The sequence below is a fragment of the Moschus berezovskii genome, chromosome 6, assembly GCF_049115385.1.
Source record: "Moschus berezovskii isolate FMDL1 chromosome 6, NW_MosBer_1.0, whole genome shotgun sequence".
NCBI classification, from domain to species: Eukaryota; Metazoa; Chordata; class Mammalia; order Artiodactyla; family Moschidae; genus Moschus; species Moschus berezovskii.
Genome location: NC_142465.1, coordinates 124,315,030 through 124,341,310, shown reverse-complemented (window position 1 = coordinate 124,341,310; position 26,281 = coordinate 124,315,030). Strand labels below are relative to the sequence as shown.

The window sequence follows — 26,281 nt, the reverse complement described above, 5'->3', positions numbered from 1 at the left end:
AGAGCTGGGGCTGAACCCGCACCTCATCCCATGGTGGGGCTCACCCAGTAGCTCAGCCCTTGGTGCAGCTGGGGCTGACACCACAGCTCAACCCATGGAAGAGGTGAGGATTGACCCCATACCTCACACTACAGTGGATCTGGGGCTGAACCCCACACTTCACTTCATGGTGGAAATGACATGACACCTCACCCCATGGAGCTGCTAGGGCTGACCCCAACCTCAGACCACAGTGTTGCTGGGGCTGAACCCGCACCTCACCCCTCTGTGAATTTGGTTCAGACCTGGCACCTAAGTCCACGGTAGAGCTTGGGTTGACACCACACTGCACCCCAGAGTGGGGTTTGGACTGACTCCACACCTCACCCCACGGTAGAGTTTGGGGAGGAACCCACACCTCACAACATGGAAGAGTTTGGGGTGGACTTCACACCTCAAACCACAGTGGAGCTGGAGTATGATCCCAGAACTCACCCCACGGTGGAGCTGGGGAGGACACCACACTTCACCCCATGGGGATTTGAAGTTGACCCCATACCTCACCCGTGGTGGAGATGAACTGACCCTGCACCTCCACTCAGTTTCCACCTAGAGATGATCCTCTACATCCCTCGGGTAGAAAATGGATAGACTTCACGACGAGTCTCGGAGAGCCCGGCTCTGAGCCCACGTCTCACCCCACGGTGGAGCTGGGTGGATCCCAGGCCTCAGCCCACTGCAGAGCTGGGGCTACCCCACACCTCACCCTGTGGTGGAGACGAGCTGACCCCGCACCTCCACTGTTTCCACCTAGAGATGACCCTCTACATCCCTCAGGTGGAAAATGGATGAACGTCACGACGAGTCTCAGAGAGCCTGGCTCTGAGCCCACGTCTCACTTTAAGAGTAACCGTGCTTGTTCCCACACTTGTTCTTTGGCCGCTGAGAGTCATCGTGCAGCCCATCAGCACTGGGTGGAGCTGAAGAAGATCCCAGGGTGGATCTAGGGGGGACCCCACACATCACCTCAGTTTACACTGGCGTTTTTATTTTTACCCCGTCACCTCAGGTTAACGTGCAGCGGATCTCCCATCTCACCCTGTGCAGAGCTGCAACTGATCCCACCCCAGTCACGTCTGTCTCAGCAGCTGACTGACAGGAAGTCCAAACGGGCTCACCCCTTAGCATTGCTGTTCAGCCACGAAGTCACGTCTGACTCTTTGGGACCCCACGGATTGCAGCCCATCAGGCTTGCCTGTCCTCTACTATCTCCCGGAGTTTGCTTACACTCAAGTCCATTCGGCCGGTGATGCCATCTAACCATCTCTTCCTCTAACCCTTATCACTTCCTGGTTTGAGTGACAATGAGCGGAGACTGAGTTTGTTACTGTGTCCGCCTCCCGAGACAGGCCTGGAGGCGCCCGAGCGACACCGCTTTTATTTCAGGTGAGTCCGAAGGCACAGCGTGGGCGGTGAGGGGCCCGTGCGGGCGTGCAGGCTCCGCCTCTGCTCCCCACGCCTCCGTCTGCTTCTGCTCAGCCAGCGGGAGGCCCGCGCGCTACGTGAAGAACAGCAGCTCCTCCCTGTCCCTGTCCATCAGCTCGTGCTTGGACTGCTCCGTGGTCTTCAGGGCGGGTGGCCGGGATCGGCACGCTAGCCTCCTGCCCCGCTGCAGGGAGGGGACGCCGTGAGCCTGCACCCCGGCCTCACTGTACCCGGGCTGAGGCTGGACACCTGCCCTGAGCGCACGGGAGCCTGGGGCCCAGGCCCAGCCCAGCCTTTCCAGTGGCTGAGGTCATGTGTGGTCTGCGGACAGGCCAGGGCCTCCGAGAGGGCCGGGGTAGGGAAATCTATGTGGCCTGCACGCCAGGGTGCTGGCCCTGGGTGAGTGGGGGCGGGGCAGGAAGGAGGCACCCGGAAACTCGGGAGACGCCAGGCTAAAGGGTCATCTCTCTCGCCTCGAGGATCAGGAGAGACTCCGTGGGGTCCACACTGGTCCTCGGGTCAGGGTCAGGATCGGGACTCTTTCGGGACCACAAGTGCAGCACGCCAGTGGCTACTCTGGCCCGTACGCTGTGGGTGGGGGACGCAGTGGCTGGGGGACCCTCAGTGAGTGAGGGGTGATGGCCTTGGCCTGGGGTCTGGCTGGAATGTAGGTGGGACCCCAGGGAGGCACTGAGCTGTGGGCACCAGTGCTCCTAGGGAGGGTTGGGAGGTTGCCCGGAGGAAGTAGGTCCTCAGGGGCAGGTGGCGGGGAGCAGGCCTGAGATGGGGACCCTGGCTCCACCCTGACATTGCTCTGGTGACCCGTCTCCCCACAGGACCCCAGCAAGTGTGTCTACAAAAGTGGGAGAGACCTGGCGGGTCTGTAGCCATGAGACCTCCTGGCCACGCCCCCTCGACAACGCTACGCCCCCTCGACACCGCCACGCCCCGGGCCACGCCTCCTCGGGGCCTCGCTTACCTTCTTCTTGACGTCGGCCTGGGCTCGCGTCTGTGCGCGCAGCAGTCGCTCCTCCTGCAGCTGTTTCTGCAGCTTCGCCTTCTCTTCCCAGAGTCGGTGCAGAAAGGGCGAGGTTAACGACCAGAGGCCCGGAGAAGGCCACCAGCTCCTCCCCACGCAGCCTCAGGCCTCAGCGCAGCTCTGCCCCACCTCCTTGATGGCTCTGGCCCTGGTTGCTTGGGAGGGCCTGGCTCGAAGCTCATCTCCCCCCGGAAGGCCCAGGTTCCTGGCTTCCCCTCCCTGGTCACTGATGCATCGCCACCTTGAAAGCCCAGGCCCCAGCAAGGTCAGCAGTCCCGAGTCCTCCTGTCTGTACTTAAGGCCACCAAATCTTTGTCCAGTGCCTGCCTGAGCAGGGTCTGGGGACCCAGGGGGAGAGCCCTTGTGTGTGGGAAAGACATGGCTGATCGCAGATGGCCGTGCCTCAGGACTCTGCTGGGACCGAATGACCCAGGTGGCTGGGAACTGGCCTGCACCCCATCGGGCCCACGGGGCACACCCTTCGTTGACTCCCCTTCGGCGGCTCTCAGGCCGGCCCTTTCCCTCCCCGGGCTCGGGCAGTATAGCTCTTTGCCCGCAAAGTGCCTCTCACTGTCCCTTCTCCTCGGCGGCTGGGTGTGGGAGGTGGGGGTTTGCCCATCACTTTGCTTCCGGGGTCCCTAAGGCCACCACATGCCTCTCCCAATGGAGGGACCTTTCCCACTGGGCTGAGCCTGTGGGGTGTGAGCCAGACACCCCCTCCCAGCGGGGAGCCCCAGGGCGTGCCCCTGTCCTCAGGGCCAGTCCAGAGCTGGTGGGGATGTGCAGGGCCCCCCCACGCACCGGAGGCGCCTCTCCTTCTCCTTGGCTTTCTCGGCCTGCTCGATGCGGGCTGGGGGCATGCGCTCCAGGTTCTCAAGCAGTTGGTCCAGCTGGTGCTCGATGGTGGCCAGCATCTGCACGGTGTCCAGGCTGGACTCCTGCTGGCCACCCATGCGGTGCCGGTAGACGTCCAGCACCTTGCAGTTAAGACTCTCCAGCAGCTTGTCCTGTGAGGTGGGCAGGCCTCCCTCCAGCGGGGCCGCGCGGGCCCGGGCTGCCCCCACGCCTCAGCCAGCTGACCTTCCGGGGCTCTGCCGAGCCGGCAGGCGGTGCTCAGGAAGTCAGGGGGCACAGAGCTAGACAGTCGGGCTTCTCTTGGGCAGAGGGCCGCACCCTGGGCCTCTGTGGTCAGTCAGATCCCGGGTCCCAGTGCCTACTGGGGCTTCTGCCTGGACAGGGGGTGCCCACTGAGGCCCCGTGACCTACTCTGCCCCTGCCCCGGGACCACGTTCTGTGGCCTGCTTTCTGTAGTGCTCGGCTAGACGACCCGCCTCTCTCAGCCTGTTCTGATGTTCAGAAGACACAACACCCCTGTCCCCTGGGGTGGCCAAGAGGGAGGGGCGGGGGGCAGGGGGCACAGGGTACAGCTGGTGCCTGGTAGTCTGGGGGTAGATGCCCGGCCCGCTCTCGGGGCTCCGGGTACTTGGCCCGGAAGGCAGGAGGGTCTCAACAGCAATCGAATGAACTAGGAAGCTGGGTGCAGGCCCTGGGCCCCTGGGCTCCGTGCTCTGAGTCCTCTCACCCTCCCGGCCTGGCTGGGGACGTGCCTGCCTGCCTCCCTGCAGGGTCACTTTCAGACGCACTGAGTGTTTAAGAAGCAGATGATTTCAAGGAAGGAAGGAGGGATGGAGGAGGGGTGTTGAGGAGCTGCCCATTCATGGGGCGTGAACACACGGCTGGTTCTGATTTGGGGCCAAGGGCCATGTCCAGTGGTGCCCGTGGGTCAAGCCCAGAGCCTGGCGAGTGGCAAGGACCACGGCAGCCCTGGAGAACCACGTGCCTCCGGGCTGGCTCTCCCGCGGTCTAGGCCCCTCTGGTGGGGATGACTCCACCCTCCACTGGGGCTATGGCCACGTGCCCACCGCTGCCATCTGCCCATCCGGGGTCCTTACCTCCTGAACACCCTTGAACTTACCAAAATGGAAGATGCGGGCTTTGAGCTCCAGCTCCGCGGCCATCTCCTCCTCCTTGGCAATGGAAGTCATCAGCGTGGCGATCCACTGCTTCAGCTGGTTCACCTCCCGGTCCCTGAAGGGCAACAGCACCGCTGAGCCTGCTGGCCCTGCCGCATGCTGAGGGCCAAGAGCCCCAGCCTCAGAGGCCCTGGTGAGACGCAGGGGAAATCTAACATCTTTAACAATCCACGCTAAAAAAAAAAAGGGAAAACCCAAACCTGCCTTATTGAGGTATAGAATTCACCATAAAATTCTTTCGAAATGTCCAATTTTTTTCGTGACCATCATAATCTAGTTTCAGGACAGTGTCATTAACTGGAGAGAAGCCCCCAGTCACTCTCGCCCACCCCCTCCACTCCGTCTCTCCTGGACATAAACACGGAGCCCTGTGGCGTCTGTCCCTTTGTGTCTGCCTCTTTCACCCGGCACTGTGTTTTCAGGTCTGTCTCTCCTGTAACGTGCCTGGTCAGAGCCTCGTTTCTTCTTACGACCACTGTAGTCCACCACGTGGGAGACCAGGCTTTGCCAGAGTCATTCTTCAGTGGACATTAGACAGTTTCTACCTTTAATCTCTTGGGAACAATGCTGCTGTGGACGTTCACTGGACAGGGTTTTCCGAGCCCAAGTTTTTAATCCTCTTAGGGGCTTCCCTGGTGGCTAAGCTAGTAAAGAGTCCGCCTGCAGTGTGGGAGACCTGGGTTCGATCCCTGGGTTGGGAAGATCCCCTGGAGAAGGGAAAGGCTACCCACTCCAGTATTCTGGGCTAGAGAATTCCATGGACTGTATAGTCTATGGGGTTGCAAAGTCGGACACGACTGAGTGACTTTCACTAGGAATAGGATTGCAACAATCACCTTTTATATGAAACATATTAAATTTTTCTTAGGTCTGTCATGGCAGACATGCATTGTCTGCTGGGGTTTCTGGAGCAGAAACCCTGGCTCTTATAGTTGGCATGGGTCTGGCCAGTGTGGGCAGCGGCATGCCAGTCCTGACCAGAGTAAGCAGGACACTAGTCACTCAGCCAGCTGTGCCTGTGGGGTCTAGAGGTGCCCCTTTCCCTACGGTTGTTCTGAGGCTCTGCCCAGGTGAACAGAACCACCGACATTTTCCTGTGTTTAGACAAAGTGCCATGGGAGCGGCTCCTTTGCCCTCTGTCATGAGCACGGGTGACGGGGTACAGGCCTCCGCCCCCTGGCAGCCCTCCAGAATGCAGCCCCATGGCTGTGGGGCTGAGGCCAGGAGCCTGAGTGTGAGGGGGGCGGAGATGGTCCAGCAAGCCCTCCCAGGCTTTCAGAGGCGGGTGGCCAGGTGGATCACCTGCAGCTCACACACACCCTCCCTCAAGGCCCGGGCCCTTGTGGGAGGCAAGCAGGGCACCCAGGATAAGAACAGAGGCTGGACCTCCCCTCAACCCTGAGTGTCCCCTGCAGAGTCAGTGGCGCATCTCCCAGTGGTGCATGACTGCCAAGAGTCCAGCCTGCTCCTTAGAGCTTCCTCTGCATCCAGTGCCTGGATACGAGTGACCCTGCAGCCAGCGCCCCTTTTACAAGGACCAGATGTGTGGGGGGCGGGTAATTGTGTTCTTCTATTTCTTTCCCAGGTGTTTGGGATAAAAAGATGCCTTTTCCCCACTGTGTGTGTGCTCAGTCACATCCAACTCTTTTCGATCCCAGTCCAGTCTTTTGGACTGGAGCCTGCAAGGCTGCTCTGTCCATGGGATTCTCCAGGAAAGAATACTGGAGTGGGTACCTGTTCCCTTCTCCAGGGGGCTCTTCCCGACTCAGAGATTGAACCCGAGTCTGTTGTACCTTCTGCACTGGCAGGAAACACAGTCTTTCCTGAGAGCTCGTGTTTCAGCATTATTCTGGAGACTCTTGGTAGGAAATTATCCAAGGCAGGATGTTGGTCAACAGGATGTGAGCACACAAGCGGTCAGAGCTGTGGGCTGGCTCCACCTCAGGACCTTTGCACGCGGTTCCCTCTTCCCCCAAGATTCCCTGTGGTGTCCCATCACTCAGGAAGTCCATGGCTGAAAGGACACCCTCCCTGGGAGCCTCCCCTGCCCTCTCCCATCTGCCACCAACCTCCACTTCAACCTCCTCCTCATAGGACCCTTTACCCCTAGCATGTGTTACTACCCACAAGGCAAATCTGTGTGCCTCGAAGTCTTCTCCCCTGGGCTGCCAGCTCATGGGGCAGGGTTTACCTTATTTACAAAGGGCCCAGACCCTGGCCTGATCCAGAATGGGTGCTTACTCAAGGTTTGGGAGTAAAGAGGTGATCCCCTGCTCCCAGGTGGCCTCACCTGGAGCCAGACCCTGCCCAAACAGGCTAATAAAACTGACGCCTCTTTCTGTTCCAGAAAACTTGCTCTGAGCCAACGCTGGGCAGGAAACACTACATGATGAAGGCTGGAGAGTCAAGTAGCTTGGATCATATTACTACTATTAAATAACAAATAACAGTGCTAATCATTATAATCATTAGTAAAATAAATGCGCGTGTGCTCAGTCGCTTCAGTCATGTTGGACTCTACAACCCCAAGGACTGTAGCCCACCAGGCTCCTCTGTCCATGGGATTCTCCAGGTAAGAATACTGGAGTGGGTTGCCATTTTCTCCTCCAGGAGATCTTCCTGACCCAGGGATGGAACCCGCAGCTCCTGCATTGCAGACAGATTCTTTACTGCTGAGCCAGTAAAATAATCATTACAAAACCACCTTGGGGGGTGTCCGTGGACATGCCCCCTCCTGACTGCAGGCTGCTCCAGGGTGGGGAGAGGTCAGCCCCTCAGGGCTCCACCCGCCTGGCCCACTCTGAACCTCAGCTCCGGGCCCAAGAGGACCCGGCCTCTCCCCAGAGCCGGCAGGGCCAGCACCATGGACAGGGCAGGGTGGGCCACCTGGCCGCGGAGCCCTGCCTGAGACCTACATGCGGGTTTGGGTGTTCTTTAGGGTGAAGCTCAGCTCCTCCAGGGCCTCCTCCATCTCCTGGGTGTTCTGGACCAGGGACAGGTTCTGCTCCTCCAGCTTTGTGAAGACGTCGAGGAGCTGCTGCGGGTCTGTGAAGTATAGCTCCAGCTCCTGCGAGCAGAGCCGGGTGAGGCCCCGGGTCAGCGGGCCCCGCCCCGCAGCCCCGCGTGAGCAGGCACTCACCTCCCCATCGAGGTCGTCCTCCACAGGGAGGGTGGAGCTGGACCTGCGGGGACACGGGGTCGGGGCCTGGGGCACCTCCCCAACCAGCCCTCGTTCCGTCCTCTGTCCCCCCGGCAGCCGAGGCCGTGGCCCCAGCCTCCTCTCGGCCCCTCCTGTGGCCCCGGTCACACCATGCCCGGTCAGTCCCTCTCACTCTGGTTAGAATAAAGCACGGCTCCCGCCTCGAGGCTGCCAGCCCCAGCAGCTCCTTCCTGAGATCCAGGAGCCAATCCGATCTCAGACCCATGGCTCCCACCCCGCCCCCGGTCCCCGCTCTTTCCCTCCCACCTGGGCCTTCCATGCCCCGTTCCCTCCTTAGCACGTGTCATCGTTGGCCCCTCTCACAGCTGCTGTGACACACCACACGTCAGGGACCTTGCTGGACACGCACGGCCCAGTGGCCACAGGGAAGGCTGTGAGGGCTGCAAGCACTGGGGGGACCTGGCCAACCTCAGTCCTGCTGCCATCACCCCTCCCAGCCTGCACCCTGTATGGACACGCAGGCTCTGCCGCCCCCGGAGCTGGTGAGGCCGGGTTGCAGCTGCAGGAGGCTGGGCCGAGACCTCCGAGACCCCAGCTCAGCCTTCCTGGAGCGCAGAGCTGGCATCACGGGGCCCCGCCGACGGCGAGGACACCGCCAGGCCTGTGCCTCAGCCTGTGTGCACGCTGACTTTACTCTGCGACCCCGTGGACTAGAGCCCACCAGGCTCCTCTGTCCGTGGGATTTCTCAGGCAAGAATACTGCAGGGGGTTGCCGTTTCCTCCTCCAGGGGATCTTCCCAGAACAGGCACTGAACCTGCATCTCCTGCACTGGCGGGCGGATTTACCGTCTGAGCCACCAGGGCGCCCCACGCACACAGATGCCACCGAATCGGCACACGAGAGCCCTGCCGTCAGAAAGCCAGTCACCTGCCCAAGGTCACTCTTGGCCTGGAAGGCGCCCTTCTGAGGCTCTTCCTTCCAAGAGGACACAGCCTGGGGCCAGGCTGGACTCTAGCTCTGACTCGCCCTCCCAGCCAAGTGCCTTGTGTGGCCCACAACTTGCCCAGATGTGCACAATGGCCATGGTCACGGGGCTGGCAGGAGGAGGTCCCAGACCTCTGCTTCCAGGGAATTTCCCTGCTGCCAGGAGCTCCAAGGCTGAGGGCACCTCGCCAGAGGAGGCACACACATCCGATCCCGGAGCTGGAGACCACAGCCCGGCACGGAGGGGTTATGGGGACCAGAGCTAACCTCTGCACGTGCCTGGCCTGTGTGCTTGGTGACTCGCCACGTGCACCACAAAATCAGAGAGAAAGGTACAAGACCCAGGTCTGATTGTGTCGGAACCCTGCTGAAACTTCCTGGCCTCTGCAGCCCCGGACCCCAGGGCAGGGACTTGAGGCAAGGCCAGGGTGAAGCCCTGCCTGGCTGCCAGGCACCCCCGCCCCTCCGCACCTTGTGGGGAGCGTGCCCAGAGAGGCTGGGGTGCACAGTGACTGTGCTGGAGGGGCAGGGGGCCCCGGAGGCGGCGGTGGGGCAGGCGGGTCCTGCGGTCAGTCATCACGGCGTGTGTGTGTGTGGGGGGTGTCAGGGAATCGCAGGAAGACATTCAGGACAGGTCCCAGGGCACCTCGGTGGTCCCCAAGGGGGTTTTGCAGGGGCTACAGGGTGAGTCACCAGAGCTGGATCTGGTCAGTTGGTTTGTCCCTTACCGTGTTTTGCATAAGACTTGAAAATAACTGTCATAATTAAAGTTTGGGATATTTTATATGAAAATCCAGACACTTCCTGCTTCCCTTTCAAGGTTCACGGGCTCTGCCAGCCCCCCGGCCAGCACTCTGGACTCTGAGGGTCCGGGCAGGCGGGTCCTCTCCCAAGTACCCCCCTGGCTGCCTCCGCCATGCACCTTTGACTGTCCCAGCAGCACCCACGTGGGCCACCCCAAGCTCAAGTTCACCAAATCACAGGAACGTAAGTGTCTGCTCAGGAAACACCTCGATTTTGAGGCTTACGTTTAACTCTAGACCCTCCAGGCTGGACATGGCCCTTCCTCAGCCTCTTCCCTGTTCCAGGCACTCTGAGCTGGCACCACTGGGGGCCACTCCCCAGCAGGCCAGTCTCCTCCATCACCCCCTCCCCATGCCCACTCACCTTTTGGACTCCACCCCGCTGGGCACGCTGGGCAGGGTGCCCTGCTGCTGGCTGACGGTCATGGACAGTGCCTGGTGCAGCCGCATCACTTGCAGGAGCTTGGAAGGCTTCTTGGGGCTCTGCCCCTCTGGTGGAAGCAGAGGGGGGCTGTCCACCTGCCCATCCCCACAGCCCAGAGTGGGGCCCCTCCAGCCGGGGGCCACCACATACCTCTGGAGCTCAACTTCCCCTTGATCTCCAGTCCTGTGGGAAGCCAGGAGAGGCTCAGGGTCCCAGGCACTTGCCCGTGGTCTCCCCAAGTGGCAGGGCTGCTCGGAGAGCTGGCTGACGACCTCCCAGAGTATGTGGGCTGAGCAGTGGGGGTTGGGGGGCTCTGGGGGATGGGGAGATCTGGGGGGGTGGGGGGCTCTGAGGGATGGAGAGGCCTGACCCGGGGGTGGGTATTCTGGGGGATGGGGAGGCCTGGGGGGCTCTGGGGGATGGAGAGGCCTGGGGAGGATCTGGAGGCCTGGAGGTGGGTGGGGCTCTGGGGGGACTGAGAGGCCTGGGGGGAGACTCTGGGAGATGGAGAGGCCTGGGGGGGTTCTGGGGGGATGGAGAGGCCTGGGGGGAGGCTCTGGGAGATGGAGAGGCGGGGGGGGGGGTTCTGGGGGGATGGGGAGGCCTGGAGGGGGTGGGGCTCTGGGGGATGGAGAGGCCTGGAGGGGTGTGGGGCTCTGGGAGATGGAGAGGCCTGGCCAGTGGACACGGGTGCACCCTCCCCTCCCTCCTACCTTTGTTCCCCAGTGAGGACAGCAGCAGGCTCTCGAAGGCCTCTACCGCCTCCGTGGCCCGTTTCAGAGCCGAGCGCTCCTCCTCCCGCTCCTCCAGCCGCTCCCGGGCGACACTTCCGGCTAGTACAGGAAGTCCCTGTGGACCTTGTGCTGCTGCAGCGCGTCCTCAGATTCGGAGATTTCGCTGCACCCGGGAGGGGACAGGCGAGGTCAGGCTCCATCCCTGGGCCCCTCGGAGGGGAGGCAACCCGGACCCTGCACGCAGGAGAGAAGGCCGGCCTGCGGGGCAGCACCGCTCAGTCCCCAGGTCACCGCCACTCCCGGGGCAGAAAGGCCTCGGGGTGGGCCCTGCCCCGTGTCCTGGCCTCGGTCACCCGCAGGGCCTGGGCTCCCGGACATGATCGGGGTGCAGAGCGGTGTGCCGCGCGGAGCTCCCTGGGCTCTGGGAGACACGGCAGGGCCAGTGCTCCCCCTGAACTCACCTCTTGATGTTCATGATCTGGGTGGTCGGCTCACGAATCTCCAGGATCTTGTCCATCTTGGCTTTGGACTCCTTGTCAGCCTTGGGGGAGGGGGGCGGAGGGGAAGGGGCTCAGGGGAGTGTCCACACCGCCTTCGGTCAGGGCTGCAGGTGGGGGAGCTGCCAAGCAGGGGCCTGAACTGAGGGCAAGGGTCCGTCCACGGCTGCTGCAGGCGGGCTGGGGGAGTGGTGGGCATGCAGACCTGGGCCAGGCCCGAGCGTGGGGCTCACGTTCTCAGCGCCTGCACAGAGCTGCGGTCGTTCTCCCTGAGAAACTCGTCGAACGGGGCTGCGTCCTTCTCCAGAAATGTCTCTACCCGCGGCAGCTCAGCTTCCCTCCTGGGCCGCCAGCCTCTCCAGTCGCTGGATCTCGCTCCGCTTCATATCCAGGGCGTACTGAGGGCAGGAGTGGTATGATACAGGCCCCACGGGGACAGGGTACGGGGCCCACGGGGCAGCCAGCCTACCTGGATGAGAAGCATCTGCTGGTTCCGGCCCACGTAGCTGTTGATGTCGTTGGGCTCCAGCTTCTTTTCTGTAGTGAAAGGCGTGAGGCATCTGGGGGTGGGCGGGCAGTGGGAGCAACCCCCCCAGGCAGTGGCCGGGGACCCGTGAGCCAGGCGGTCCTGAGGCCTGGGTCACAACAGGGACCGCGACGGAGCGAGCTCCGCCTCCAGGCTGTGCAGATACAAAGCATCTCCATGGCTGGAGTCTGGCCAGGTGGGAAGTCCTTCCTTGCGTCTGACTTGAGTTGCTCTTGCTTGTAGCACCCTTCTCCCTAGAATGAGGCTCTGGACAGCCCATCCTGGAAGTTTCACCTGGCTGGATGTCATGATGAAAGGTCTATTGGCCAGGACAGTAACAGGAGGGGGTGGTGAGAGAGAAAACAAGGCAGCAAGATCTCTAATTGGGGCACCCTAAGCCTCCAGCAAGGCTTCCCAGGTGGCACTAGTGGTAAAGAATCCACCTGCCAAGGCAGGAGATACGCAGGTTCGATCCCTGGGTCGGGAAGATCCTCTGAAGAAGGAAATGGCACCCCACTCCAGTGTTCTTGCTGGGAAATCCCATGAAGAGAGGACCCTGGTGGGCCACAGTCCATGGGGTCACAAAGAGTCGGACACAGCCGAGCATCTGAGCACACGCACAAGCCTCCAGAGGCTAAGTCCATCCTGGCAGGGTTCAGCCGGGTGGGAGGAAGCTGGGGTGGGTATCAGGGCCGCCTTCTGGAGCACGAGCAGCGAGGCATCGCAGTTGGGGTCAAGGCCCACGGGGTCTCTTTCCCGGCCTTTCTGAGAGCACGGGCTGGGGCACCCACGCTGTGGATGCAAGTGTGGGCTCTTGGCCTTGTCCTTCAAACCCGCTCCTTTCCAGAAGGACGTGCTGTGGTCCAGGAGGCCTGATTTAAGTCGAGACGCCTGGCCTGGCCGTCCTGAGCTCCTCAAGGAAGTCAGACCCGCTGGGTCCAGTCTTGCCCACTTAGATGCCCCCTGTGGCTCCCGGGTCTTAGCAATAACAGGCGGTGGAGGCAGAGACAAGACACAGGCAGATGTCCACACTTGACATAACAAGCCTCGGTGTCAGGGGTGGAGGCTGGGGTCTCTCCATGTTCACATTCAGGGCCCCGGTAGTCCAAGGGGTCCAGGACCCTGACCTCAACTGGTTCTTTAAGCTTATTGGTTTATAGTTCATCGGTAGAACACTAATGCATATGTTTAGTACTCTAGACTTCCTTGTTTTGTCCCTCAGTCATGTCCGACTGTTTGTGACCCCATGGACTGTAGCCCACCCACCAGGCTCATCTGTCCACGGATGCTCCAGGCAAGACTACTGGAGTGGGTTACATGCCTTCCTCCAGGGGATCTTTCCAACCCAGGAATCAAACCCGGGTCTCCTGTGTTGCAGACAAATTCTATACCATCTGAGCCACCAGGGAAGCCCTTCAGACTTCTTACCAGGTGATGAAAATAACAACAGCTCACACACACAGCTCCCTCTCACTACATGCAGTGAGTGAAGACCTGAATCCCAGGACCCACGAGGCTAGTGATCAGCAGAAGAGGCAGGAGCAGGATACGCTGACTTGCCCAGGACAGACGAGCCGAGTGAGACGCCTCATCTGACAACAGTCAAGCCTGCGCTCACGGTGCAGGTCAGCACTCTGACTGCATGCAGCACCAGGGTTCAAAGGCTGCTAGGCTGGCAGTGCATCTGGAACTGATCTTTGCGGCCTGGAAGGCAGAGGTCGGGCATGAAGAGGACCTGTTTCCCCCCCACCCCCACACACCGCACCACAACCCCACATGACTCAAGCCCTCTAAAAGTGCGGCTCGTACAGGAAGGGCGAAGGCGGGCCTGGGGACGGGGGCTGGGGACCACGGGGCGGGGGGGGCGGGGTGGGGGACGGGGTGCACCTCGGGTCATGGCGAACTTCCAGGCCACCTACTCGTGGAAGCTGCGCAGCTGCTCAGCCCGCTCCTCCTGGTCCTCCGTCTCCAGCTCGCGGAGCAGGCTGGTGTGCTTGGCAGACACCTTGGACGAGTAGGTCATCTTCTCATGCACCCACAGCTTCTTCTTCTGCTCCCGGTCCTGAGGGAGGAGGGCGGGAGGGCAGGGTCGGGTGGGGACGGACGGACCGGGCCCGGACCCTCCCCGCTGCCTGTCCCATCAGGCGACAGGCACAGGCAGAGGCGCACACCTGGAGGGGTGTAGGGGCCTGCACGTGTGCCCTATGCCGGGGGAAGCGCCCGGGGTGACGGGCATCTCCCTGTGGAGAATGAGGTGCAGGCAGGCAGTGCACCAGAGGAACTGGGGAACCCTGGTCAGATGCGATTCCAGTCCAGGGGTGCAGGGACACTCACTGCCTCATCTGTCTGAAGCTCACACTTAAACCACATGTCTTGGGCTGTGATTTCTAAATCTGACAAACCAAGGCTCAGAGAAGCTGGATCTTCAGAGTTTCCAAGTTTGATAAGGAAGCTTGATACTTACTGGGGGTGACCTGGGGCTGGGGGGTCACTGGGGATCTGCAGCGCCCCAGCCCTTCACTTGGGGGGTCTCAGGTTGGGGGGATTTCTTCCCGGTGGCCTAATGCCCACCCCTCTTGCCCCCAGGCCCTGAGGATGTTGCTGGCTCGAGCCTGCTTGCAGCTTCCCCTGGTCAAATCCAACATCCCACTGGTCCTGCCAGTAACAACGCCTGTTCCCCTCTAATGTGTGGTGGGCACTGATTTGTGTGTCCTGGTACAAAAAAACTGGGAAAGTGTCACCTGCGAGGATTCCAGTGGGAAAAGGTCTGCAGTTTGAAGGCACTGGGAGGCTCCTCAGTGTGAGCAGGCTGGGGCTGTGCTGGGGGGATGGGGTGGGAAGGGCGGGCAGGGAGCCCTGAAGGAAGGCAGAGGGTCCCTGAGGCCGGTCCAGGCTGGGAGAAGGAAGTCCAGACTGCGCCGCTGCTGGATGAAGGGGAAGTGTGTCGGTGGGGGGGTGAGTGTGTGCATGTATGAGTGTGAGTGTGTCTGTGCTTAAAATTATGGTTGCTTTCCTACTACCCTCAATTTGGAAGAAACAGGGTTCATCATTTAAAAAAAATCTTCAAATTAAAAGGAAATTTGTATGTGCTCAGTCATGTCTGACTCTTTGCGACCCCATGGACTCTGTCCGTGGGATTTCCCAGGCAAAAATGCAGGAATAGATTGGCTGTTTCCTTCTTCAGGAGACCTTCCTGACCTAGGAATCGAATTTGCATCTCTTGCATTAGCAGGCAGATGCTTTACCATTGAGCGGCCAGGGAAGCCCAGGAATCATTAAACTAAGGAGACAGACAACCGAGTAGAAAAGTGGGCTGAAGGCAGGTGCTTCATAGAGAAGAATCATCAATGGCCATCAATGCTCGCTGGTCACGGGGAACACGGGATGCTAACGCATGCCCAGCGGCATGCCAGAAAGGTAACCCAGAAAGGAAGGGCCTGTACCCAGGGCTGGAGCGGCGCGAAGTGACCGGAGCCCTCACACCTGGTGGTGGGCCGTGAGCTGGTACAGTCGCTCTGGTAGATGTTCAGTGACAACTTCTAAAGTTTAACATCCCAGCAGGAGTTCCAGTCCTCCTGGTACGCGCGGGGGAAACAGCCTCAGAACAGCAGATGGTGGACGAGCAGGAGGGCGCGGAGCCCATCTCTCCCCACAAACGCATCGGGGATGCACGTGCACACAGAAGGGTTGTCACAGAGCACCCGCTGGACCAGCCAGGCCCTCAGACACCTCAAAGGGTCCCACGCGGCCAGCAGGACGAAAGAAGGAAGGGAGAGGATGGGCGACAGGACCTGTGCTCTGGGGACTGAAGGGAGGGGAGCTCCTGCCGCCGGCGAAGCCCCGTCACCGGTGGGGAGATGAACAAGGACAGAAGGGGAGCGTCAGGGGCTCCGAGGGCGCCCGGCAGCCGGCCGGTGGCAGGCAGGCTGTGGTTTTTCCAGTGGTCACGTGTGGATGTGAGAGCTGGACTATGAAGGTGCCCGGCAGCCAGCCGGTGGCAGGCAGGCTGTGGTGTTTCCAGTCGTCATGTGTGGATGTGAGAGCTGGACTATAAAGGAATCTGAGCATGGAAGAATGGATGGTTCTGAACTGTGGTGTTGGAGAAGACTCTTGAGAGTCCCTTGGACTGCAAGGAGATCCAACCAGTCCATCCTTAAGGAAATTAGTCCTGAATATTTATTGGAAGGACTGATGCTGAAGCTGAAACTCTAATACTTCGGCCACCTGCTGCGAAGAACTGACTCATTTGAAAAGACCCTGATGCTGGGAAAGATTGAAGGTGGGAGGAGAAGGCAACAACAGAGGATGGGATGGTTGGATGGCATCACCGATTCGATGGACGTAAGTTTAAGTAAACTCCAGGAGTTGGTGATGGACAGGGAGGCCTGGTGTGCTGCAGTCCATGGGGTCGCGAAGAGTCGGACATGACTGAGTGACTGAACTGAACTGAACTGATGGGGACAGCAGACCATCATCCATCCTCGGGAGAAAGGAGGGGAACGTTCTAGATGGCAAACGGGGTGGAGGCTGTACGCAGAGTTGTACACATTTATCAAAATGGATCAAACTGTAACCTGGAGGTTTGTCATTGCACTGCATAGGAATGGTACCTCAGTGAAGACAGACAGACAAGCCACAATGCAGACCCCTGGCCCTTAATGTCATGCTCAGCTCAGTGCAAGCATCATGGGTAGAAGAAACTGGTGGGTGAACAGCTGGGATTGGCAACGCGGGATCAGGCCGAACCCAGGGCTCACAGGTGGCTCCCAGGGAGGCAGCTGAAGGCACACAGCCCACCGGGAAGGGGTGTGTGCACACAAAGGCAGACACAGGTTCTCTCAGGCACCCTGGTTAACACTGAGCCAGAGGAAATGCAGGGCCCACAGACAGAGCCTCAGTGACACCACCAGGAAGGGAGCAGATGTACTCACCACAGGGTCATGCTGTAGGGTTAGTAAGACCACGTCCCCACCAGGCAAGCACAGAGGGTGAAAGGGCACGGAGGCTGCTCTGCTCGGTTAGACAAGACTGAAGGTGCTCAGATCTCAACTGACTTTGGAGGAGAACAAGTCTTCTGTGGGAAGACGTTCCTGAGACAACCGGGAAAGTCTGATGATGGCCTGGTTATCTGCTTCTGGGCGTGTGAGAAAGATCCTGATATTTGAAAAATGCACACTGGAGGAATGAAATAACGTCTGGAGTTTATCCTGGCAGCATCTGTATCAACTTGGATGCAACCAGCGATGATCACAGGAAGTGAAGTCAGAAAGAAAAAGACAGACACCTTATGCTATCCCTCAGACGTGGATGCAACCAGCGATGATCACAGAAGTGAAGTCAGAGAGAAAAAGACAGACACCTCACGCCGTCCCTCAGACGCGGCGCCTCACATGCGCCACAGGGGCCTCCCTGGGGGTCCAGGGGCTAAGTCTCTGTGCTGCCAGTGGAGGGGGCCCAGGTTTGATCCCTGGTCAGGGAACCAGATCCCACAGGCCGCAACTGAGGGTTCACACGCTGCCAACTAGAGACCCCGCACGCCACAATGAAGACAAAGCTCTCATGTGCCCAGCTAAAACCCAGTGCAGCCAAAACAGGGCTTCCCAGGCGGCACGAGTGGTAAAGAACCCACCTTATAATGCAGGAGATATAAGCGACGCAAGTTCGATCCCTGGGTCAGGAAAATCCCCTGGAGGAGGCAGTGGCAACCTACTCCAGTATTCTTGCCTGGAGAATCCCATGGACAGAGGAGCCTGGCGGGCTATAGTCCATGGGGTCGCAAAGAGTCAGATATGACTGATTAACACTTTCACTGTACAGCACAGATAGTCAATATCCTGGGATAAACCATAATGGAAAAGAATATAAAAAAGAATGCATATATGTGTATAGCTGAGTCACTTTGCTATATAGCACAACAGTGTAAATCAACTACACTTCAAAAGAAACAACAAATTTTGAAACAGTAAAATATTCTGCCAAAGAGAAAAAAAGAAAAAAGAGAAGAAGGACAGGTGAAGCAAACATGGCTAAATCTCGTCTGCTTCCGATCTGGTGATGAGCACACGAGTTCACTGACCTCCAGTCTCTACTTCTAGGCAGGTTTGGGTTTTGATAACTAACAGGAGGAGGAAGTGGGCGTGGGCAGGGTGGATGGGGAAGCCCAGCCCCAGGGCGGGAGCTTGGCCAGAGAAGGACAGGCTCAGCAACATGCTCAGAGCTGCACATCTCTGCAGGAGGAGCATACTGGCTTGTGGGGCCAGGCTGGGGGTGCGGACAGCCAGGGAACCAGGAGGGAGTCCAGGAAGCCAAGGCATGGAGGACACAGCAGGGCCCAGAGGACAAGGCATGTGCTGCCAGATGCATCCCTTTCTATCTCCTAACAGGTGGTGACCTTGCAACTCACTGAAAAGCTACATTTCTCAGCTTCCCTTGCAGATACTGATGGTCCCATAACAGATGGAGTGTGGCAAGAAACTGTTGGGTGGGGATGGCTGAGTTAGCCCTTCCCTTTCCTCCTTCTGTCTGGAAGCAGATGTGATGGCTGGAGCTGCCACAACCATTTTTTGACCAGGCAACAACCTTGTGGCTGAAAGACCCAAAAGTAAAGATGGTGGAGCAGAAAGACTTAGAACCTGGTCACCTGGAAGATTTTGTAGGACTGCTTCTGGTAGAGCTCCACACTCTTCATTACTGGAGGAAAACTAAATCCTACTTTGTTGCCTACATTCCTGTTATTTCAGGTTTCAGTAATCCAATTTCTAATGAAAACAGAACGTTTTCTCACTGTTATTCCCACCAGAAGCTACATCTGAGGATATCTGGGGCCTGAGGGTGAGCGTTTGCCTCCCACTGATACGACGAGCACTCCCAGGTCCAGAATTACCTTTGCCTTTTTTCGCATGCTGCTTCTTTTCTTCAGTGACTGAAGGACTATTGTCCATGGATTCTGGGCCATGCTCTGGGGAGACACAAAAGTGACAGCCACAGCAAAAGACTCAGCAGCTTGTGAGAGCTGTGCACATGGCATCAGACCAGGGAGACTTCAGAGGCTCCAGCCCTGGGGTCTCACCTGCCAGATGACCCTTAGCTCCCACACCTGCGATGATTATACTGACTTTGCCAGGAAGTCTTGAGGACTGAGCAAAAAACGGGCCACAAAAGTTCCAGCACACGTGCCTGACCCATGATGGCAGCTTGTGACTCCCGCTGGGCACCCCTCCCCTTTGCTCCAATGGACAGAGCAGGATGCTTTTTCACAGAGGTCACAGGCTCTGAGCCTCTGACACCCGCCCAGCCAACCCTTCTGCTAGGAGCCTCCTCAGGCCTCCAGAGGTGCAGTAGAAGACGCGGAGACCCTTCCCTGCCGTTCCCCTGTCGGCTGACACCACGGCGCCTCCTGAGGCAGTCAGGCAACACAGCGAGAGCAGGTGGGTGGCTGCCGTCACCTGCCGGTCACTGGGTCTGTGGAGATGACCCTGCATCAGCGCTGAATTCCCCCAACGCTCCACAACTCACCACACATCCCCCAGGGGCCCTATAGGAGCCTGGAACTCAGCCACATCGGTGCCTCGCGCGTCCCCAGACGCGCAGCCAGGCCCTCCTCCTCCGCGCAGAGCCTGTCCGCAGCGGCCCCCACGGCCCCCGGCCCTGAGCCCTGAGCCTAGCCTGCTGTGCAGGATCCTGGTCCCTCTTCGAGGTGCCTTTCTCACCACCATGGCGCTTGTCCACACGCTCTTCCTTCATCTGGGTTCGTCCCAGCGTCTCCCCCGTGTCAGCCTGTCCAGGACGGCGGGAGCTCACCCCACCCCGGGCCTCCCTGGGTCAGCTCTGGAGCGGTCCCCACAAGACTCGGGAGACGCTGCTGCTTCTCGGTAACCGAGGAAACCGAGACATGGGAGGTGGGCTCGGACAGCACAGGCGCGACGCCCCCCTGCCCCAAGCCCCTGGGCACTCCTGCCCTCCAGAAACTCCCATGGCCCAGGTGCCACAAGAGGCGTGGGTCTGTGCTCCTCGATGGGGCTGCAATGGGGGTTGGGTTTTCTCCAAAAATAAATCAATAAATAAAATTTGTAAGAAAAGATTTCCTAAGACTCTGGCTCCAAAGCAAGAGAAGGGGTCCCGTTTCTAAACTCCCACCAACAGACATGGCAGGGAAGTGGCTCCAGGCTCTGTGTGGCCCTTCAGCAATCAGACAGCCCAACTTGGAGGATGATCCTTGCTGTCCACCCTGGTGTTTCCAAGTGCAACTAGCTCTGCTAGCCACGTGAGAGCCCAGTGAAACTGAGAGATGAGAGATTTGAATCAGGGAGCCAGCAGATCGAGGAGACGGTAGCTAGCGCCTCAAAATAACCATCTCGTGGGCTCTCGAAAAGACCCTGATGCTGGGAAGGCAGGAGGAGAAGGGGATGACAGAGGCTGAGATTGTTGGATGGCATCACCCACTCGATGGACGTGAGTTTGAGCGAACTCTGGGAACCAGTGATGGACAGGGAGGCCTGGCGTGCTGCAGTCCATGGGGTTGCAGACAGTCGGACACAAATTAGTGGGGTCTGGACGCCGGTTCTTTCACAGATCAGAGACGGCAGGAGAGGAGGAAGCAACGTGAACAGGCCATTAATCCTGCAAACATCTCCTAGAATGGCAAGCCTCAGGCAGGGGGGTGTGTCAGTTTCTCCTTTGCATCCATAGGTGGACAGAGTTCTGGACAAAGGCACTTAACAGTCAGGCAGAGGGGCAGGATTCTCTGAGGCAGGCCGTTCTGTATGATTATGATAGCAAAAGTGACGGAAAGCAAGTCAAACAAAGAGTTCCAACATGGAGTCAGAACTGACTTCTTCCTGCTACACTGGCACCAGCAAGCCACGCCAGGAACTCAGGCCGCCCTCCCCACTGCTGCTGGACTGGAGGCTGGAGGCTCATAGCCACACCACAAAATGCCAGAATCCCCCGGGATCCCCCTGCCTTGGCATTAACTTCTCTCCTGGAAGCTGGGGAGGTCCTGTCCCGGGTTCTGACAGGGCCTGCCTGCTGGAGAGTCGGTTTGGTGGAGAGACTGACTCCCGGGTCTTCGTGCTTGCTCGTCTCCCACGACGTTACCCCTTTCCTGGATATCCATTCTATTCATTGCCGTCGTGAATGGAACTGCCCCTTAACTCCCGAGTTGGACTGTTCATGGCTGTATCCATTCTATTCATTGCCGTCGTGAATGGAACTGCCCCTTAACTCCCAAGTTGGACTGTCCACGGCTGGAATATGGAAACACAACTCCCGTTTGAGTACTGACCTTGTGTTCTCCTGTGCTGCTGCATTCATTTATGAGCACACAGAGCTTCCTCAGGGATTCTCCACATACAGGATCACGTCATCTGTGAGCAGAGTCTTGCTTCTTCATCCCCATCTAACGCTCTAGCTGAACTCAGCATGGCATTGGAAAGCAGTGGCGGAAGGTCCTGACCCTTGGGGAAAGCTTGCAGCCTAACAGAATTTCATGGCGAGCTTTCTGCGTACTGGGTTTTGGAAAAGACAGCAGCCTTAGAGGCAAACAGAGAGCCCCCAGCCCTCAGGCAGATGACAATCTACCGGCGAGGGGAGGGGGCCAGGGCTACTAGAAGATAAAGCTGGGGAAGGAGGGTGGGGAAGGTGTGGGCACCCCAGGAAAGCCCTGGATGGTGGGGTTGGGAGGTGGCTCACTGAGTAAGCTCGTGCGGGGGTGGGGGGGCACTCTGTGCAGGGACTGCCTGGTCTGTCTGAGAAGCAGAGAGGGGAGCAGCAGGTCACGCTGCCCCAAACCCTCTAAGAGCAGGCCTGCCTCTGTGCCCTTGACCTCTGCACTCCAGCACAGTTCCAGGCACAGAACAGGAGCGCCCACACGTGGCCGCCAGCCCGGGCTTCGGACATTCCGATTCTGCAGCTCCCCAGACTAAGGCTGGGTCACTTAAAACCATGTTCCCTAAATCACCAAATTAAAGGACTGCATCCAGCCCCACCCCTACAGTCAGCAGTGGATAGGGGAAGGGATGCCTACACGTGGGGCGGGGTCGTCCCCAGGGCAGGAGGTGCAGACATCGGGGAGCACACCCCACCCCCGACCAGCCTGCTCAGGTTAGACCCTGGCAGTGCGCTTCCTTCACCAGGAATGACCCCTCGCCCCGCTCAGTCTCACCTTCGGGAGATACCACCATCCACTCAGTGATCACTTCCCCCCAATCCACCCCTGGACCCAAGAGGCTCAGGCGGGTTCTGGCCTGGATGTCAGGAGCCCCCAGAGACAGGGGGACCAGCCACAGGTCGCGTCTCCCAGAAGCAGGGGTGCTGCAGCCCTGCTCCCACCAGCCCTGCCTGGGAAGCCTGGGTTCCACTCTGGTATGGCCAGCCCCTCCACCTGGCCAAGCTCCCCACCGAGGTCTTCTGCCCTCAATGCCAGGGCACGGACTAGCCATGTCTCGATGGAGCTGTGGCCATTTCTCCCCCCAACCCCCACTCAAGGTGGGAGGAATGGTGCCCCAGTCACACACTCTAGACCTGGGCTATCTCCATCATCCCAGCAGAGCCAAACAGTCCTCCCCCTGCCCACAGGGCCCCACACCCTGGCCCACAGTGGCCTCTGTCTCTTCCTCCAGCACCTCACCTCATCCCCAGCTCAAGGCCTAGAACACCCTCCCCTCTGAGAATGGAGTATTTTCGGCCACATCAATAAACAAGGAAGTCACAGTCTGAAGTGACTCCTGCCCTCCAGGGCACCCAGGAAGGAGAACAAAACCTGTGATCCCAGGGCGCCAGTGCCAATGGAAAAGGAAGGACACTGGCCCCAGGGAGGTGGCAGGCACATGCAAGGAATGATTTCAGCGAGCCCAGACTCTTGCATCTCCCCACACTTGAAGAAGCGCTAACTTCCTTAACCCGGGCTCCCTGGTTTGCTTTCATTAACACTAACCTTTAGCTGTTAGGGCTCCCTAACTTGCGCCCAACCTGCAGAACTTCTGCAGCCCGCCTCCTCCCTCCCCTGCTTGTCGCAGTTCTCTCACTGTTTCACCCATGTGTGAAGTCCTACAAATTCACACTGAACAAAACATAACTTTTGTGTGTGCTCAGTCATGTCTGACTCTTCGCGTCCTCGTGGACTGTAGCCTGCCAGGCTCCTCTGTCCATGAAACTCCCCAGGCGGGACTATTGGAGTGGACTGCCATTTCCTGCTCCAGGGGATCTTCCGAACTCAGGGACTGAACCGGCATCTCCTGAGTCTCCTGCGTTAGCAGGCGGTTCTCTACATAACTTTTGTGTGTGCTCAGTCAGGTCTGACTCTTTGCGTCCCCGTAGGCTGTAGCCTGCCAGGCTCCTCTGTCCATGAGACTCCCCAGGCAAGTCTATTGGAGTGAGCTGCCATTACCTACTCCAGGGGATCTTCCGAACTCAGGGACTGAACCCCCACCTCCTGAGTCTCCTGCGTTAGCAGGCGGTTCTTTACCACGAGCACCGCCTAGGAAGCCCAAATATCCCCAGGGAATGAAACATAATTCCGAACTTGTAGGTTGTGAATACTGTTTCCGTCAACAGCACCATTATGTTGCATCGTTTTGTGTGAGCGCATTTAGAGTTATTTTGTTATCTGTAAACATTTCAAAGCTATCTTTTTTCTGGGAACCCCAGTTCAACCTTTCTTCATTTTTCAGTTTACTCCAGAGCAGAGCGGATGAGAAAGAGGGAGGGCGTAAAGCACACAGTGTAAGAGGGACAGCCATGGACAGCAGCCGCCAACACAGACTGGTGCCCGCACACGTGGAAGCGCCTTTGCTGGAAGCTCTGGGTTTACAGGAGCTCAAGGTCTGATAAGCAGCAGTCTGCACAGCATCTGGGTTGATGGGGAAGAAGGCACAGGGAGCGTTTCTGTTGTGTGGCCATTGGTGTGAGAAAAGGACAGGCTGTGCGTGCATTTGTGTGGATGTGTGCAAGGTGTGAGCACGGCGGGCGTCAAGCTTGGAGGGAGAGAGAACACAGCGGAGCCTCCAGGAAGGTGGAGTTTCACACGGGGGCTCTCAACGCCCTTTGGAATCAGAAGCTCAGGACCAGTAAACCAAAGCAGAGGGTGTGTGGCCAGTTCTGCCCCTCAGCCCCGTGGCCACGCCCGGGGCCACTCAGCGGGAGCCCGGGGAGGAGGTGCGGGCCTCCAGCGCGAGGGGCTGGCCAGCAGCTGAGGCTGCAGGAAGGCTGAGCGAGCCCCGCCTCCACGGCAGCATCCTCCTCGAGGCCTGTCTTGGGGTGAGCTGTGTTCCCCCCTCAAACGAATGCTTTTGAAGATCTGAAGTCCCAACGCCCGGCACCATAGCATGCAACCCTGCTTGAAAAGAGAGTGGCTGCAGATGTAACTCTGCTGAGGTCACGCTGGGCGAGTGTGCACAGCCTTAATAAGAAGGGGAAATAACCGACACACACGTCGAACTTGAGGATGGAGTGGAGATGGAGGTAGAGACCAAGGCGGCGCTTCTGCCAGTCACCGCCAGAGGGCGCGAGCACACCACCGGAAGCTGCGCGCGCACAGGGCGCAGGGTCCGCTCCTGCCTCAGAATGGAAGCATCCCTGCCCCGGACTCGAGGTCCCCGCAGCTGTGAAACAATACACTCTGGGGGTTAAGCCCCAGGCTGGGGTGGGGCTTGGCTACAGCAGCCCTAGGGATTACAGCATGGAGTTTCTAGGGAAGTTGGCAAAGCCTGTGATTTCCGGTCCGTGGCCTGGCTTAGAATCGCTGTAGCCTTGATTCCACCTTGAACCCGCCGCCCCAGGCCCCCTAAGGCTGCCTCTGACGCTGTGCAAGCCCTCCCAGCCCGGCACTTACTGTTGAAAGTGACGCTCTTGGAGACCATAGGAGGCAGGATCTCCGACATCGCGCCGAGGAGGAAGCGTGCACTGAGAAACCTGACATCGGCTAGAGGAGACTCCCAACCTGGGCAGAGGCAGGGTCTGAGCCGGGTGGGCCCAGCCCGCAGCCCGCAGCCCGCAGCCCGCAGCCCGCAGCCCGCCCTCCGCCGACGGCTGCTGAGAACAGCGGGCACCTGCCCAAAGCTCACCAGGATGGGGACACTTGCAGCTCCGACCCGCAGCGCCTCCCTCCTCTGCCCCGCGTGGTTCCAGCAGCCCAGGGCTGGTCCTGCCCGCAGAGCCGCCCACCCACCGCCCCCCCAACCGGCCTCGGCCCCTCCCACCCTCGCCCAGCGCTCAGGCCCGCCCCTCCCCAGAAGCATCTTCCCACCACCCCATCCTCTTCCCTTTAACCAGTTTCCAAGAGCTGATGTATCCCTTTAACAACGGTCGATGACCTGATTCCCCCAGAATGTAAGCTCCCTGAGGACCGGGGCAGGCACTCATTGGCAGCTCATCAAGCGTTCCGCCCCACCATGGGGCTTGTTTTCACTATTTGCGGAGCTAGTCTGCATTCTGCAGAGGAGGAAACAGAGGCAAACTGTCCAAAGTCACACAGCCAGGAAGGGCCGAGGCTGGGACTCCCGCCCGAAAGTCCTTGACTCCAAAGCTTGCATCCTTCCAGCCGCATGCTTGCTGCAGCCTCCACGAAAGGAATCGGGGTACTCGGCTTGTAGCAGGGCCGGGCCTCCCCACACCTATGTCTGGCCCGTCCGGGCGTGTGGCGAGGGTGCATGGGCCTGGAGGGAAGAGGGGTTGCTAGACGGCTGGCTATGCGATGAGAAGGAGCAGGGAGCCTTGCGACAGGGGCTTGGAAAGGCGCGCGAGGTGTCCGCCCCGACCCCGCCCCTGGCTCCCGCCCAGGTCCCGAGCGCACCCACCGGCTCCGCACGCCGGCGCTCGCTCCGAAGCCTCTGAGTTGCTGCCCCGGGGCTCCGCGAGCCCAGACCTTCTGCTTACGTCGCCATGGCAACCATCCCAGTGGGCGGGGCTGTGACATCACAAAGGCTCCGGCCTTCCGGCTGCTCCCGCGCCGCAGGGGGGCTGCGCTGGAAGCGGACTCGCCCCGCCCAGCGTGCGCGGGCTTCCTTCCTGGTCCGCACCCCTCTTGCCGTTTCCTTCATTCTCCTGATTGATTTTTTCAACTGCACCACCTACCTGCCTCTTCCTGCCGAGCGAACCTTACAGCCTAGAGGGGCGGCTCTGACAATCGTGGTCCCGGGCCGCAGCATCCCACGTGCTGGGAACTAGTTACAGAAGCAAACATTCTGCAGGACCTGGGCGGCGGACCCGGCGATCTGGGCGCGGACAAGCCCACCCGGCGAAGGTGACTTCAGTGCTGACTCGGGTGGAGATCCGCCGCTCCACAGGCTGCATATGACGCATGATGAAGGCAGGGCGGCACACCTGTCAGTAAGCAGGGAGGGGTCCGCGCTAGATCGCCGAGACTCACCCCCCCCCCACCCCAACCCCCCAGTCCCCGCCAGGTCCCCTATCCCCCAAAACAGCAGGAGACCCCTCCTTGAGATTTGACCGTGGCCACCAGTTCTGCCCACACATCTCATCTCGGGGATTTACAGATTGACAAGGGTGGCTCAGACGTAGAGTCCGCCTGCAGTGCAGGTAGACCTGGGTTCCATCCCTGCGTTGGGGAGATCCGCTGGAGAAGGGAGTGGCTACCCGCTGCAGTATTCTTGCCTAGAG

General features: G+C 59.5%; 1 pseudogene across 1 annotated transcript; it reads right to left on the bottom strand.

Annotated features, from left to right (window-relative positions):
* Positions 1–675: 675 nt before the first annotated feature.
* LOC129540276 (cilia- and flagella-associated protein 100-like) lies at positions 676–25,338 on the bottom strand (annotated as a pseudogene). The gene is made up of 16 exons (XR_016037748.1): positions 24,976–25,338; positions 24,495–24,602; positions 18,549–18,623; positions 13,553–13,727; positions 11,609–11,676; positions 11,369–11,537; positions 11,104–11,183; positions 10,597–10,805; positions 10,385–10,403; positions 9,849–10,197; positions 7,676–7,718; positions 7,452–7,603; positions 4,456–4,591; positions 3,308–3,510; positions 2,444–2,540; positions 676–1,648 (listed from the first exon to the last, which is right to left on the bottom strand). The product of XR_016037748.1 is annotated as a cilia- and flagella-associated protein 100-like (transcript).
* Positions 25,339–26,281: the final 943 nt, after the last annotated feature.